This window comes from Mus pahari, chromosome X (assembly GCF_900095145.1).
Source record: "Mus pahari chromosome X, PAHARI_EIJ_v1.1, whole genome shotgun sequence".
Lineage (NCBI taxonomy): Eukaryota > Metazoa > Chordata > Mammalia > Rodentia > Muridae > Mus > Mus pahari.
In genome coordinates, this window is record NC_034613.1 from 37,809,522 (window position 1) to 37,826,820 (window position 17,299).

Below are 17,299 nucleotides of genomic sequence, written 5' to 3' on the forward strand. Positions count from 1 at the left end.
TCTTCATTTGGTAGTTTAATGATATTTCTAAAGAGCAGCCCCCTCATCCTGGGATACTGCCTATAAATGAGGCTCCACATAAACCACAAGTCCCTATGCATGAATGTCTGTGGAGAACTCATTAGGACACATCTAGACAGGGCCTTCTACACCAACCGCATTATAATTGAAACTGTAAGTTTGTGTGGTACCATCCTAGCTCCACATTCTTCCTTTCCTGTAACCACTTACTCTTATTATAAGTAATTGAAACCCATCAATCTCCTTCTGTATTTTCTATCATCCATTGCCACTTGACACTTCACAAATACCCTATAAATGGTATAATATACCTACTGCATGCTCATTTAGTATTTGTATAACAGGAGAAAAATAAAATAAAAAATATTTGTATAAAGGAAAAATTTTGTCACCTTAATAAGATATAAAGAATCAAGTGAATGTTGTGTCTTTACTGTAATTTGAATACAAATGAAAGAATCAGAAATATTCATAAAATAAAGCTATGCTTTTCACTAATCCAATACTTGCTATCTATTCATGCATTTTGTGGATTTTATTTAGGAAGAGGGGAGGAAAAGCAGGAACTTTAAAAGTAAAAATTTAACCCTTCAAATAGTAGTTAACAATGACAATGGTTAAAGAAAAGCATAGGTGATTGCCAAATGCCTTTTGTTTTCCCAGACACTGACTTCTTTTCCACCTTCACACATCCTTTACTTGTTGTGATATAAGGTCTGCATATATTCTCCATGGTGTCAGAAATGCACAGGTCAGATTCCCCACAAAATCGCATCCCTTTGCATTACTTAACAGAGAGCTGTTACCAAGGAGCCACAACAAATGGAACAAAAATATCATCTTCAAATATATTTGCCATAGTTTACTTACTCTACTATGAAACTTGCCCAAAGCAGGAAGAAGAACAAGTTCATTTTTTTCTTCTGTTATAGGTATAAGGTTCCAAGAAAAACACTCCCAGTTCCTGAAAGTCATAGAAGATGACCAGTGACTGGCAAGTACAAATGATTCTATTCACTATGAAACAAATCAGAGAACAGTTCAACTGAAGCATTTTCTTCTTTAGGTATGATAAAGGAGATAAATTTATAAACCTCTATAATACACATTTTATTTTATTTATATTTTTATTAGATATTTTCTTTATTTACATTTCAAATGTTATCCCCAAAGTTCCCTATAAACTCCCCCGCCCCTGCTCCCCTACCCACTCAATCCCACTTCTTGGCCCTGGCCTTCCCCTGTACTGGGGCATATAAAGTTTGCAAGACCAAGGGGCCTCTCTTCCCAATGATGGCTGATTAGGCCATCTTCTGCTACATATGCAGCTAGAGACACAAGCTCTGAGGGTACTGGTTAGTTCATATTGTTGTTCCATTTATAGGGTTGCATACTGTCAATAAGACAAAAAGGCCAACAACAAATTGGGGAAGAATTTCTACCAATCCTAAATCTGATAGGGGACTAATATCTAATATATACAAAGAGCTCAAGAAGCTGGACTCCAGAAATTCAAACAACCCCATTAAAAAATGGGGAACAGAGCTAAACAAAGAATTCTCAACTGAGGAATACTGAATGGCTGAGAAACACCTGAAAACATTTTCAACATCCTTAATCATCAGGGAAATGCAAATCAAAACAACCTTGAGATTCCATCTCACACCAGTCAGAATGGCTAAGATCAAAAATTCAGGGGACAGCAGATGCTGGTGAGGATGTGGAGAAAGAAGAACACTCCTCCATTGCTGGTGGGATTGCAAGCTTGTACAACCACTCTGGAAATCAGTCTGGCAATTCCTCAAAATGGACATAGTACTACTGGAAGATTCAGCAATACTTCTCCTGGGCACATACCCAGAAGATGTTCCAACTGGTAATAAGGACACATGTTCCACTATGTTCATAGCAGACTTATTTATAATAGTCAGAAGCTGGAAAGAACCCAGATGTCCCTCAACAGAGGAATGGATACAGAAACTGTGGTACATTTACACAATGGAGTACTACTCAGTTATTAAAATCAATGAATTTATGACATTCTTGGGCAAATGGATATATCTTGAGGATATCATCCTTAGTGAGGTAACCCAATCACAAAAGAAGTCACTAGATATGCACTCACTGACAAGTGGATATTAGTTCAGAAACTTAGAATACCCAAATACAATTTGCAAAACACAAGAAAACCAAGAAGAAGGAGGACCAACACGTGGATACTTAATTCCTCCTTAGAATAGGGAACAAAATACCCATGAAAGGAGTTACAGAGACAAAGTTAGGAGCTGAGATGAAAGGATGGACNATCCAGAGACTACCCCACCCGGGATTCCATCCGATCATCATCCACCAAACCCAGACACTATTGCATATGCCAGCAAGATTTTCATGAAGGGACCCTTATATACCTCTCTCATATGAAGCTATGCCAGTGCCAGGCAAATACACAAGTGGATGCCCACAGTCATCTATAGGATGGAGCACAGGGCCCCCAATGGAGGAGCTAGAGAAAGAACACAAGGTACATTTTATTTTTAACCAGTCACCAAGTATCATTCACTCAGTGTGCTTGACAACCTTCAAATAAAGACATGAGTAAAGTTAAGACACAGCTACTACAGAATAGAAATTACAAGGTCAAAAGTAGAATTTTGTGTTGCAAGGGTTCAAGATAAATTTAATCTTGAGTCAGAGGTCTTATTTGCATGACTGTGGTATCTCACTTTTGTTGTTGTTGTTGTTGGTGGTGGTGGTCTGAATTGTATTTCCCTGAAAATACCAGTGGCATCTAAGTGTGGACCCAAACAAGATGGAGACTCAAATTTGTAAATGTATAAGCAGGGCACATTGTTGGTCTGGGGCAAAAGAGTCTTCTCATTTCACTTGGTATAGTTGATTACAAGTTGGAAAGTAAAAATAAAGTAAGTGACTACAATTTCAAGATGTTCTGAAATATATTTGGTAGGCAGCTGGTAACTCCTGTGATCCTTCCATGGTGCCTGCAACATCAATACTCACCTCACAGTAAAATTAAGATATCTCTTGCTTTTTCCTGTGCATTGATACATTACACTTATAGTGTAAAAGCATTGGTGATAAAATTACTGATTCTTTAACACAAACTAAGAATGCAAAACAAATTATATAAGTACTATATAAAGTACATGCTATCTATAATATATGTCATAGACATTAATCAATACACTTGTACTTTATAAGATATATCTCAAAAAAGAGAGCTTTTATTCTGTATTAAAAATGCTACCCCACAAGAAAACGTTTCTGAGTTTATCAGACATGTTTGAATTTTATGAGTCTTTCATATCACAACAGAAACCTCAGATACAGTCTTTTCTACATTAAAGAACAGTTAATAAATGGTCACAGTTATGCTAACAGAGTTACTCTTCATAATTAAGCTATTAACATGCACAGTTGCTATGGATAATAACCAAAGATAGCCCAAATGTTTATACAGGGAATATCCATTTTAATTTCTTAACATGGAAGCAGAAGTGATTAAACATTAAGAACAGATCTGCTGCCAGACAGTCAGAATGTGAATGGCAGTTTGGTTTATCCTACCAGGGATTTTGTGGACCAGTTTCTCATGTTTTTTCATCCAAGGCCTGGGAAGATTAAGTAATTAAGTAAATTGGTAGGTACAGACTGCTTAAAGCAGTGCTTGTCACAGTGTCATGTCAACATCAATCACCGATATGATATGTGAACTCTTCAGACAGATATGGCATTAGTGTAAACACTTGATATGAATTTGTAGAGACCAAGAATGTGATTTTAGATCTAGTTTTTTCATGTCATAGAATGAAGATTGTGATGCTGAGGATACAGTTCAGTGTTATTCTAGAAAGAGTTGGGCTCCAGGTTCAACACTCAGTACTATTTAAACTAAGACAGTGTTATTTTTATCCTGACTGGTCAACATTTTTGTTGAACTTTCCACATTTGAAAGACTCTTTATTTTACAGGGGAGGGGACAAGCTCTCTAGTCACCAATGTATAATGTTTTCCTCTATCAGAAGCTTTACAGTTCTAGGTTATGACCTGATTCTTCCCTCTAAAACATATTATTTCCTAAATGTTGTTTCAAAACGTCCTCTAATCTTACCAAAATGTTTTAATTTTTAGAACTGCCATGAAACCATTAAAATAAAATTAATTTCAATGCATTCTTTAAAAAGACAAGTGAAGGGAGGCTTCTGGGGTACTGTGAATATTCTATTGTTGACCTGGTTGGTGGTCATGCTGGTATTTGCTTTGTAATAATTTATTGAGCTGTATATTCATGTTTTGTGCACCTCTCTGTATGAGTTCTCCTTAACAATAACAAGAGATTTGAAAGGACAAAAATGAAAGTAATGTGAAAAAAAATCTAAGAAACCTTACATTTTTAGGAAAAGTTTCAATGCTGTTACAGTTTTCTTTATTTCTTAAATCATAGATTAGGTTAGGAAACCAATTTCTAAACCGATTAGCAATTCCTGCTTTATACATAGACACAGTTCTCTGTCAAAAAAAATGACCTTACTTTGATCAAGAGGAGATCCAATTTCATGGTTATAATACCCCACCCAAACAGGTAGCTCATTTCCAAATGCCTGCCTCAAGACAAAGCAGAGAGAGAGGTACCACAGTTTTCCCAGTTATTCCAGCAACAGGTAAAGCTGGCATAGTCTGTTTCTTCCATACTGTCCTTGGTCACTGAGATAGGTAGTTCTTGTCTGAGCTGAGTATGTAGGATTAACACCATCTGGCTGGGGAAACTGTTGATTTTGAATCTCCAAGGCTGGCTTAAGCCCTCAGCAATGCTGACTTTGAAGTCCAGTAAGATGATGTGTAAATAGCAAATGACAGCTGGCATTTGCCTAGTATCTTTCCATGTAAATCCATTAAGAAATTCATTTAATACTTCAATAATTTTACCGCCCTCTTTGATCGTGTTTTCTATTTTATCCTGTAATGTTCTAACTTCTGCCTTGACTGATCTCTCCCTTTCACAGTCCTGGGAAACTATATATTTTTAAATTACAGTTCTTTGGAGGGAATAACTACATATTTTGTCTATGTTCTTTTCTCATTACCCTTCATCCACTTGCCTTGGTATTGTAGACTTATGTTTTGAGAAAGAGACTTTAGTCAGACTTATTCCATGAGATGAGGTCTTTTATAATATGACTTGTCTATGTCATATCATATCCACTGGACTTGTTACCATGAAACTCATATGTGTGATTAATATTTCTAGCCATATGCATTATTTTAAGATTTTAAGGAGTAACTATACTACTCAAACAAACAAACAGAAAATATTTAGACAGGGTCAAACAATTTACAATTGTAAGATGGGGCCCAAAATTACAATTTAAAAAATTGGTAACATCAGCAGAAATGAAAAGTAAGAACCTTCCAAAAATCACTGTAAAACAGTGAAAGCACAGGAAAAACGTGGAGCAGTGACATTTTCCAGAACCCTAGGAATAAATAGAATAATCGCAGTAATCCAATGAAAAATGGTTAGAGAAAAATACATGATTATTAATAAGAACATTGAACACTATAGCGTTTTTAAATTAATAAATCCCTGTCTTCACCACTAAGCTCCAACTAAAATGCAGCACTGTACAATCATGATGAAAACCAACAGCCTGGCAACACAGGAAGGGTTAGAATAGCAATGAACCACTTTCAAGCTCCCAGAGAAATGTAATTACTGACCTTTCTAGTGATTTCTTGGAACATCCTACATTCAAGTTTTATGCTTAATTGACCTAATTCAGCAGTCACTTGGCAAACAGTCCTTTTCGGGAAGTGAGCTGATGAAAACTATTATTGGCAATTGTTTAATAATGAGACTACTGGATATAACATATAACCTGAAAGAATAAACTGCAGAATTTTGAGATCCATATGTATCTTTACAAAGTTTCTACATCATCCCTGGAAATTACAAGGTCACATTGATGCAAATGTACATCTCTAAAATCATGCACATATTCACAAAAATTTTAATATATTCTATGCCATCACTCAGTCTGACCAGAAGGATCCTTATAGGAGGAATTGTATACTGCCTGACTAAGTGTTGAAAATAAGACCAAAGTGATACAGAGAGTCAATTTGGAAAAGATGCTGGAACCCTTCTGTAAAATAAAGAATATTATTTACCACACATATTCAACTATGTAGTCATGTTCAAAACAATAAATGTGGATCCTTTCATATCACAGGAATGAATCCACTCAAAATGTTTCAAAGACCTAAATGTACCAGATAAAACAATATAATGATTTGATAAAGTAAAACATATCCTTTTTATACATTGAGTTATTCACAGTATTTAATATTGAAGCACAAGTGACCATAATAAAATTATCCTTCATAAAACACCAACATATATATTGTTTCAAATAAGATCATCAAAAATATGAAAATACAGTATACAGAATTGAATAAAATACTTTCACAGTATATATATGGTAATAGATTTATACTTAGAACATGTTAAAAATATAATAATTCAATATAAAAGTCAAAAATGAAAAATGGATATCTTATATCATGTGTACATTGTTATAGTAAATATTCTAGGCTGTACAACATGGTTGACTAGTGGAAAAAATAAACAGCTCCACATGTCAAAAGGACATGTACCAACAAGAAGAGAGATTCAGAGGCAGAATTGGGTTTTATAGAATTATAGGGCTTTCCGAAAAAGCAAGAATTCCCCCTCCTACTGTTGAAGACCCAATCAAATTTCAATATGCCCCACCTCTGAACATTTTCAACACCCAAGGACATAAACTCTATGGAAATCAATATGGAAGATGTGTTTGTGAGAGAGAAAGAGAGAGAGAGAGAGAGAGAGAGAGAGAGAGAGAGAGAGAGAGAAGTAGAAGTAGAAGTAGACCTATTAAATAAATAGGCAAACCATTCCTGGTTATTTTCCCCAAAGTACTCTTTCGTAGAGTTTATATTTCTGTGATGAAAAAGTGTAACCAAAGTAAAAAAAAAATAGCTAGTTAATTTTTTTTAATTGCTAACCAAAAGCACCTTGGGGAGGAAAGGATTTATTTCACCTTGCAGTTCCATATCAGAGTCTACAGACATAAGGGCAGGAATTCAAGCAGGGAAGAAATCTGAAGGCATAAACAGGGGCAGAACTCATGCAAGAGCACTACTCTCTTAGTAGTACCTGCACAGTTTGTTTTCTTATATACCTCAGGACTACCTGCCAAAGGATAACACTACCCATAGAGGACTAGGCACTCTTACATCTATCACTAATAAAGAACATGACCTATGAGCCTGTCTACAGCCTAATCTTGGAGGCATTTTCCCAATTAAGAATTCTTCTTCCAAGATGACCCTTACCTTATGTTAAGTTGACATAAAAATTAGCCAGCACAGACTCAAATTCAACCTGTCACAGAGAACAATGTGAATCAATGTTTATTGCAGAACTGGTCACAATAAAAACATAGGTTAATAATTAGAAGAACAGATAAGGGAATGTGGAACACACATTGGAAATTTTCAGATGAAAATAATAATAAAGTCATATTATTTGGGAGAAAATGACACTAGAGATAATCATATTACATTACTTAAACAGTCCCTGAAGGACAAATATGTTTTCTCTAAACTAGGATTCCTAGATTTTATAGAGGCACATGAAATGACATGGTGTAAGTGATATTGTCTAGGGGATTAAAAGGTACAAATGCAAGGGGACAGTGGTGCAAAAAGGAAGACTGGGAGATAAGACAGTTGGGTAAATGTGCTCAATGTACAATATATACTGTAGAGAACTCTTAAAAATCAATAAGGAAACCCAACAAAGGTTCTACCATTTCCTATCATTGTAACATCAGGAATAAAGCTGGTATCACGTGAATAAATCATACTGAACACAATAATAATAGGATTTATTTTTCTCATTTGAAGATATGAAAATAATCAATAAGCACAAACAAAACCCCATAGACATACCTCAAACCTTATGCCAAGTGAAAGAGTATAATCACAAAAGAACAAACACTGTATGATTCCACCCATATGAAATGGTCAGATTAGGCATATCAATGGAGACAGAATGGATATTTATGCTTGCTAAAGGACAAAGAACATATGAAGTACAGTGGAGAACTAGTAATTCATATGTGGTTTATTTTTGGTTAATTAAAATGCTTTTAAACTACATTGTGATGTGATAGCTTATATTTCTGAATTATATAAACTATTGAATTTAAGGTGAGTAAACTTATTACATGCAAATTACATCTTCATGTAGCCATTAAGACAGTATGCTAGAGTACCATCCTATAGTTTACCAAAAGCAAAATCAACAAAGACAAGGAAAAGTTAAATCTACATGTTTCTAAGTAACAGAGATGGAATTAACTCACATAGGCATATGCATCCTTTGCTTATATTAGTAAGCAGTATGTTTATATCATTAAGCAAAGAAATTCAATTCAAAAGAGAGAAGTAGCCACAGGACTGATTTCATTGTTTTATGTGGGGTGTCTACAGAAATTGTTTCATGCAGGCACTATAAGTTAAAATCTTACTTCTCAAACTGGCACACAGGTGGGATAAGAACATCTCCCTTGAAAGAGGAACTTTTTAAGACACATAGTTTCTCAGTGGGAACTCCCAAAATCGTTTGTAGCATCATGCTTTGGTTCTAATTGCGCTGTCCATGTGTACTTCGTAGGTCATTCATGATGCCTGTATATGTCCAATTTACTTATCTCCAAATGAAAATTGAACCTGACAATCTCGAGAGTCAAAAATCTTATTCAACAAATATTAATAGAGTACAATCTATGTGCCTGACATTCTGTTCCATTTTGTGAATGGAGTGATGCATCAAAGACACACCTCACATGAAAGTTATATTCTAGAACAGATAATGTTAAGCTATAGAGGAGATGAAATGCAGCCATTGGGGAGTCAATAGACATAAATGTTCTTCTTTATGGAGTGCTCCTGTCAGAGAAGTCTCAGAGCATTTATATGAAGCCAAGCAGAAAAGCATCCGATGTGGTAACATGGTATGTAACAAGCAGAGTGGGTCTGAATCAGTTTGGAGAGCTTGAGTGTCCTCTCCACTGTATAATTTGTAACTCATTAAGACTCCATGGAAGAAAGTGTCTACCAGGACCCAATGGTGGTGACTTTAGCAGAAATACTAACAAAGTAGAGATACAACCTGTAGAATAGACATGTGCCCCAGTTGAAGGATGGGGCCACCCACCCACCTCAAAATTGTTAACCCAGAAATGTTCCTGTACAAAGGAAAGACAGAGAACAAAATAGAACAGAGACTGACGGAAAGGCCATCCAGAGTCTGCACCACCTAGGAATCCATCCCATTTACAGACATCAAACCCCTATACTACTGCTGATGCCAAGAAGTGCTTGCTGACAGGCGCCTGATATGGTTGTTCCCTGAGAGGTTCTACCATCACCTGACCAATACAGATGCACACACTCACAGCCAACCATAAGACTGAGCCCAGAGACCCCAGTGGAAGAGCTAGAGGAGGGACTGATGAAGCTAACGGGGATTGCAACCCCATAGGAGGAACAATATCAACTAACTGGGCCACCTAGAGCTCCTAGGGACTAAACCACCAACCAAAGAATATACACAGAGGGAACCATGGCTCCAGATACATATGTAGCAGAGTCTGGTCTTATCTGACATCAATGAGAGGGGAGGAAGGCTTGATGCCATAGAGTAGGGGAATGCTAGAGAGGTGAGGCAGGAGTGGGTGAGTGGGTGGAGGAACACCGTCATGGAGACAAAGGGGAGGCAGGAGAGAGTGTATGGGAAGGGGATTTGTGGAGGGGTAACCAGGAAGGGGGATACCATTTGAAATGTAAATGAATAAAATGATTAATTAAAAAGAGATTGTGTGGGGTCTGTAGAAATGGCTTTGTCAGGAAGAGTGTTTGTTGATTAAGGATGAGTATACGTGTCTAGTACCCACCTAGATAGTTGTGGTAGTGGTGTGGGGTATGTGCATGTGTGTGTGTGTGTGTGTGTGTGTGTGTGTGTGTGTGTGTGTGTGTATACAACACTGGGAAGCAGATACAGTAGATTATTGGGTCTTCCTTTCCAGGAAGCATATTCAGAAAATAAAAAGCAAACTTCAGGTTTAGGTTCAATGAGAGAGACTCTCTTTTGGAGATAAGATAGAAAATGAGACAACAGGATAACTAATGTCCTCCTCTGGCTTCTATACATACACACATTTGTACTACATATATACAGCACACACACACACACACACACACACACACACACACAGAGAGAGGAAAAGGGAGGGAGGGAGAGAGAGAGAGAGAGAGAGAGAGAGAGAGAGAGAGAGAGGAAGATGGAGGGAGGGAGATGGAAGGAGGGAGAGGGAGAGGGAGAGAATTAAAAGGGAATTTTAATTTTTTAAAAATTCTTTAATATCAGGCTTACAACCAAAAACTGATTATAGATAGGAAAATGTAGGATAAGACCCTATAAGGCATTGTCTACGGTATACTAATTTTAGGATATTGTTGCTAATCTGATGGCTGGTTTGCTCTTGGTCAACTTGACAAAAGCTAGGGATACCTGGGAAAAAGGAAAGTAAATTGGAAAAAACTACATCCACAATATTGACAAGTAGGTATGTTTATGAGGCTATTTTTAACTGATGATTTATGTTGGAGGGATCAGCCCAAGCCACTAAGTGTAGTGCCACCTCTGGGAAACTGGTCCTTAGATAATTAAAGTAAGTAGCTAAATGTGAGCCTTGGAGCAAGTCTCTATCATTCCTATATGGCCTTTGCATCATTTCCTACCTAAACATGTTTGCCTTGAGTCCATGCCTTGTCCTTCATCAGTGTTAGATTGTGACAGTGAAATATAATCTAAATTAACACTTCTATCTCTTAAGCTGTTTGGAGTCAGCATATTTTATCACAGTAGGTGAAAGTAAACTAGGACACCTGATATTCCAAATGAGTTAAATCATTTTCAAATGCCTATAACTATACAAGATGCTAATACATAACTGGCATGAGTCCAGTTGGTATGATTCATCATAAATCTGAATATCATATGACAAAAAGGTTTGCATTATTAAGCATCTCACAAAGGGCTTCATACTAATCCACTAAACTTCCTTATAGAGTATTTATATACAGCTAACATAGTGGTCCGAAATAGAAACTTGTTAAAATATTTAGAAGGTCAGGTATTTTCTGATCTTTAAAATAGTATGACACTACAGTTAGAAGCAAAAGAACCAGCAGTGAGCAGTTTAGCAATCATTTACTAATATATTAATATTTTTGACTAAAGACTAGAAAACACATGGAGTTTATTACTTCAATATACATGCAACTAGGTTGGGAGAGAAAAGAAATCAGCGTTGACTTGAATGACTCCTATCTCAAGAAACATTATATTTTTATCTCCCCTCAATACTAAAAACAATCAAATAATGGTATTATCATTGACTGATAATACTATTGACTAAGGGTATTGGGCATATTTTATCACTTTCACATAAAGCTAAATATTAAAGTAGGCATTTTTTGTTCACATTTCTCAATAAATGGTGAGTAGTAAAAACCAGAAAACAATAGACTGAGCCCTACTAAGACCATCTCCTACAGATTTAGTATAATGCACAGAAGAAAAAAAAACAGGAGCATGTGGGTGGAACAACTTTGGTATGAAAAGCACATTACATGAGGTTAGGAATTTGAAATGAATCCTCATAATTTCCAATTGTTTCATAGTTTCAATGGGAAAATGTAGCTAGAAATCCAGATAATAGAGAAATAATAGAGAGACAAGTTCCCCATTTTTGTGGTAATTATGTGACACAGCTCAGTGAAAAAGCATTCCATAAAGACTGCTGGGCTCAAAGCAGAACTCAGCTTCACCAGGAGTCAAAATGCCCACTGAACTTCAATTGGGGATTCAAAAGAATGAGGCAGCATGTTTACATATATACAAAGGGTAACAAAACAGCATGCTGCCTTTGAGAACAGTGCCACTAAATGTATGTTTAAGATGGAATGTTGCCAACAATTCTATTTGGGAGAGTTAAGACTACTGTCAATAAGCCTGTCTGAGAACAAGTCAAGCCAAGAGATGGCTGATTATTGGGTTTCCCAATTTGAGGGGACAGTAACATGCTAAGGATATTTATTTTGGTGCAGCTACCCACAGGGAGAAGTTCTTTAGTATTTATTTCATATGTATCCTGGAAATAGCAATACACCAAGGTTCTACAAAAGGAGAACTTATTCCCTTACCTGTATTTGTCTTTATTCCTGTTGGTCAGTCAGGTAATTGCTTCTACCTAAAGGTCCAGTTCAAAATTTTAGGGTGACCATCCTGTTTCCCACAAAAATGTTCCTTCACAAATGGCCGTTTTATATGTATTTCACCACCATGTGCTTTATGTTTTACCTCTATTACCAAATCTTTAAGAACTATTCTAGCTTAAAAGTAAAACTAACCAATTTGGAATAGGCTAACTTGGATCTACACTCTAGTAATACCACTCATTCCATCGATAACTTTGAGGAAAAAAAGGCATTTTGTTGCAATAATATAACATCCTGATCAAAAGCAAAACAAGACAGGAAAGAGCTACTGTCTTTGCAACTCCCAGTGGCTGTTCTGGAATCCCCTGCGCTGGTTGTTGTTTTTTCAACTTGACACAAACAGACTTATCTGAGAGGAGAGAACCTCAGTTGAGCATATGTCTCCATAAAATTGGCCTGTGAACATGCAGACTGGGCATTTTCTTGATTAATGGTGGATGTGGGCGGTCCCAGTCCTTGTAGAGGGTGACTCACCTGGGAAGCTCTTTCTAAGTTGTTTCAGAGCACAAACTGAGCAAACCATGAAGAATAAGCCCCAGCTTGTGTTTCTGCCTTGAGTTAGAGCCCCGACTTCCCTCAGCAATTGTAGCTGTAAGATGAACCCTTCTCACCCAAGTTGGCATGGTCTTTAATCACAGAAATAGAAATATAACTAAGACAATTGCTAAGAGGAAAAAGCAAGTAATAGTAAGTGTCAATAAAGATAAAATATTAAGACTATGCATATATGGGTGATATGAAAAAATCCAGACATAACTATCATGGAAATTTTTAAGAGTAACTACTGATGTGAACATGTGTATAACCTAATGCCCAGAAATTCTACTAATAGGTATATCTCTATCAAAAATGTGAATATTTAGCAAAATATATAATACACATGATTCATAGTAGTACTGTGGAGTGTACCAAAAACTATAATTATCATATATATAATTCCACACTATAGATATAGTCACAAAATAAAATATGATAAGGCAATATAAATGAAATAACTACATGAAAATGTCATATATAATTACCATAAGATATTTTTATGCAATTTGTGTTCTATCTTCTAAATTTTCTGGTAGTGAATATATTTGAGGGGAAGGGATGATCATGGGAGACTACCTGGGGAAAGATAAGTATAGAAGTAAATATGGATGTGAAAAGTTGGAGTTGTTGACAGAGGGTATTGCATTTAGGGAACACCATGAGGTATGTAATAGAAACATGTTTTAAACTAAGAGGCTGTACCTTAGGGAGATTAAGCATGTGTGGTGGTTTGTTTTGTGGTAACTTTCTACAACTTAAAACTATCTAAGAAGAGACCCTCAGCTGAGTCATTATGGAGATTCATTTCTCTCTGCTCCTAGTTGTGGATGTGGTGGGACTAGCTACTTGAGTTTCTTCTTTGACTCCCCTTCAATGGTTACTGGTGTATTACTTATATTTCTATCACTGTGACAACACAATATGGCCAAAAGCAACTAGGAGAAGAAATGGTTTGTTTCAGCTTAGTGTTCTATATCACAATCTGTCAGTGAAAGTCAGGACAGGAACTCAGTGCAGGAACCTGGAAGCAGAAACTGAAACAGAGGCTATGAAACAATGGTACATTCAGGCTTGTTACCCATCCAAGACCATCTGCCCAAGTATACACTACCCCCAGTGAGCTAGGCCTTCCCATGCCAATTGTTGCCCTAATGATTACCCTACAAGCCAGTTTTATAAAGTTGTCTTAGTTAGGGTTTCTATTGCTGCGATGAAACACCATGTTCAAAAAGCAAGTTGAGAAGGAAAGGGTATATTCAGCTTATATTTCCAGGGTTCATCATGGAAGGAAGTCAGGACATGAACACAAACAGGGCTGGATCTGAAACAGGAGCTGATGCAGAGGCCAGGGAGAGGTGTTGCTTACTGACTTTCTGACCATGACTTGCTCAGACTGCTTTCTCATAGAACTCAGGACCACCCACACAAGCATCGAGCCCCCAACAATGAACTGGGCCCTCTCCCATCAATAACTAATTTAAAAATAATGCCTAACGACCAGATCGTAGGGAGGCATTTTCTCAATTAAGGTTCCCTCTTTTCAGATAACTCGAGTTTGTGTTTCAAGTTGACCTAAGAGTAGCCAGCACAGAGGTGTTTTCTTAGATAAGATTTTCTTTTCCCAGATAGTTCTGGGTTTCTGTCAAGATGACAAAAACCCAACCAGCGGAGCCATTAATTCAGGTGATCTTTACTATAAAAGATATAAAGTTTTAATTGTTTATTTTTCTGTCTGTGTGTGTATAGGCACATTGTATGGGTATCTATAAAGTCTAGAATAAGGTTTTAGAATCCCCTGGAGTTGGAATTATAGGCATTTGAGAGCAACCCAACATGAATGCAGAAACTGAACTATGATCCTCTAGAAGCACAGGAAGCACAGTTAACTGTTGAACTATCTAACCAACTCTGATATAGGATGTTTCCATGTTGTCATAAGAGAATAGAATCAGATAGCACCTAGCTGATAGTAATTATTAGAGGCAAGTGAAACAATTCTATGTTCATAGGCCTTCTAAGTTATGGTTTAACATGCTGCTTCCACTTCTCTCAGGAGCAGCTTCTACACATGACTCTCAGACAGAAGAAAGTAGGTGCAACAGCTTAGTCAATTAGTCATGCCTTAGGTACTCACAGAACCTGCCAAATGGAAGTACATTATAGAATGAGGAAGTCTCAGTGTAGACAGAAAGATGGGAATAAATAATAGACACCAAGGTGAAAAGATAAAGCTGAGACACACATACAGGAGAAAGCTGAGCTAAGTCTAAAACTTTGAATTTACCCAAATCAAACAGGCGTGGATAACTTAGAGGGGTTTTCACGAGCATACTCGCATGTGGGTATATAAAGAGAAAAATGAGGGAGATACTTAAACTCTTAAAAGTATTAAAATCTTATTGGAAAGATGTAGAATGAAAGGAGAGTGATGCACATGCAACAAAGCCTTCAAAGCCACCAGCCCTGTACCATTATCTGTTTGAAATAGTCATGTCATTATCCAGACCTAAGTTTTAGCCAAAGTTGGGTATCAATCTTCCAAAAGGATTCAAGCTAATGATTTTCTTGCTCTACTTGCCACAGGGCTATTTGTCATTTTCATTTTAAGTCAATAGCTCAAAGCCACTATGTCAAATGCCCACCCAGACCAAGCCAGCCAGAGTCACATCAGCAAGCAGAGATTGGTCCTGACCTTTTCATATTCTGTATTTGACTGCCTGGCCCATCAGTGAGTTTCTTGCCTCTCTGTTTACAACTTCACTAAACTGTAAAGAGGGGACCGTCAGTCAAAATACCAAGCACAGAAAGGTCACAGCGACAGCTTACTATTTGCCAATGATTTTTAATCATTCACTCTGGAATACACCAGAGACCTTACAGTTAATTCCATTTGTTATTGACAGAAAAAAATTTCACCTAGCCTTCATTTCTTCTATGAAATGAAGAGACAAAAACCAGACCCAAGGAATCCCACTACATTGTGTGAACTGAGGATGATTCAATTCATTTGAAGTTTTTATTTTTGCACCATTTACATGTATAGCAATGTGTTGATAATAACTAGAACACAAAAGAGACAAAAACCATAACCACCACCCTACTCTTTTTGACAAACATGTAGTGAGGCGTCTCAGATCTGCATAACTTACATGTTCTTGAGTCTTTTGTAGCCTGCAGTTATTAAATAAAATAAAATACATTTAATATATTGGCTAAAAGCTTATAATACCTTAGAGTGGAAAACTAGTATCCTCCAAAATGTAGCTTTCTCCATTTCAATACTGATTTCAGTTGGGACAAACTAATTACTGTGGGGGCAGCCCTGTACTTGTATACTGGTACATTGTAGGGTATTTTATAACACCAATAATTGTTAATAGTTCTTCTCCAATTATTACAGCAAAGAACTTACATTTACTTATCCCTGTGAGGCAAAATTACCTCTAAATAAAAAGGATGGCTATAAAAATATAAAATCAGGCCAACCTGGTCTACAAAGTGAGTTCCAGGACAGCCAGGTCTATACAGAGAAACCCTGTCTCAAAAAAAAAAAACCATATATATATATATATATATATATATATATATATATATAATCAATATATAAGTTGTTGATACATTGCTAATGAAAGAAATCAATATGAGAAACTTTGCAGATAATAAAAGAACTTTATCTTCTACAATTTGACTTTTCCTTTTCATGTGTGTGTACATGTGAGTGTGTGTGTGTGTGTGTGTGTGTGTGTGTATAAAATGGTTAGAAAGCAGAAAGATTATAATAGTGATTCTTAATTCAGACAACAAATTATAATTACTGAAAGAACAATTTTAAAAATCTGGGGGCAGGACTTGGAGAACATACATGGTTTAAATTTCCTGTTATGATTATATTTTTTACTCACCTAAAACAGATAACCAATAAAAATATCCATTAAATACAGGTGACACAGACTTATCTATTGTGGATAAACCAGCAGGTAGAGGGTGGTACTAAGTGATTTAAATTATGCATTTTAACAAGATTACATTCATACCTATGATACTGATCCAAGAAACACTTTGAGATTTATTATTCTAATTGAATAACGGGTCTCTACTTATTGGCAGTGCTTTTCCTTCCTAAACCGGAGGAGGGAAATTTTAAAATTTTAAACAATGTATGTTTTAACATTCTTTCTCCTTCTCTAACTTACCCAATATCCTCTCAAACTTGATATTTACCTAGGTACTCAAATTTATGTTCATCCTTTATCAAAAATAACAAACCAATAATCAAAACAAACATCTCTATCTATCACACACACACACACACACACACACACACACACACACA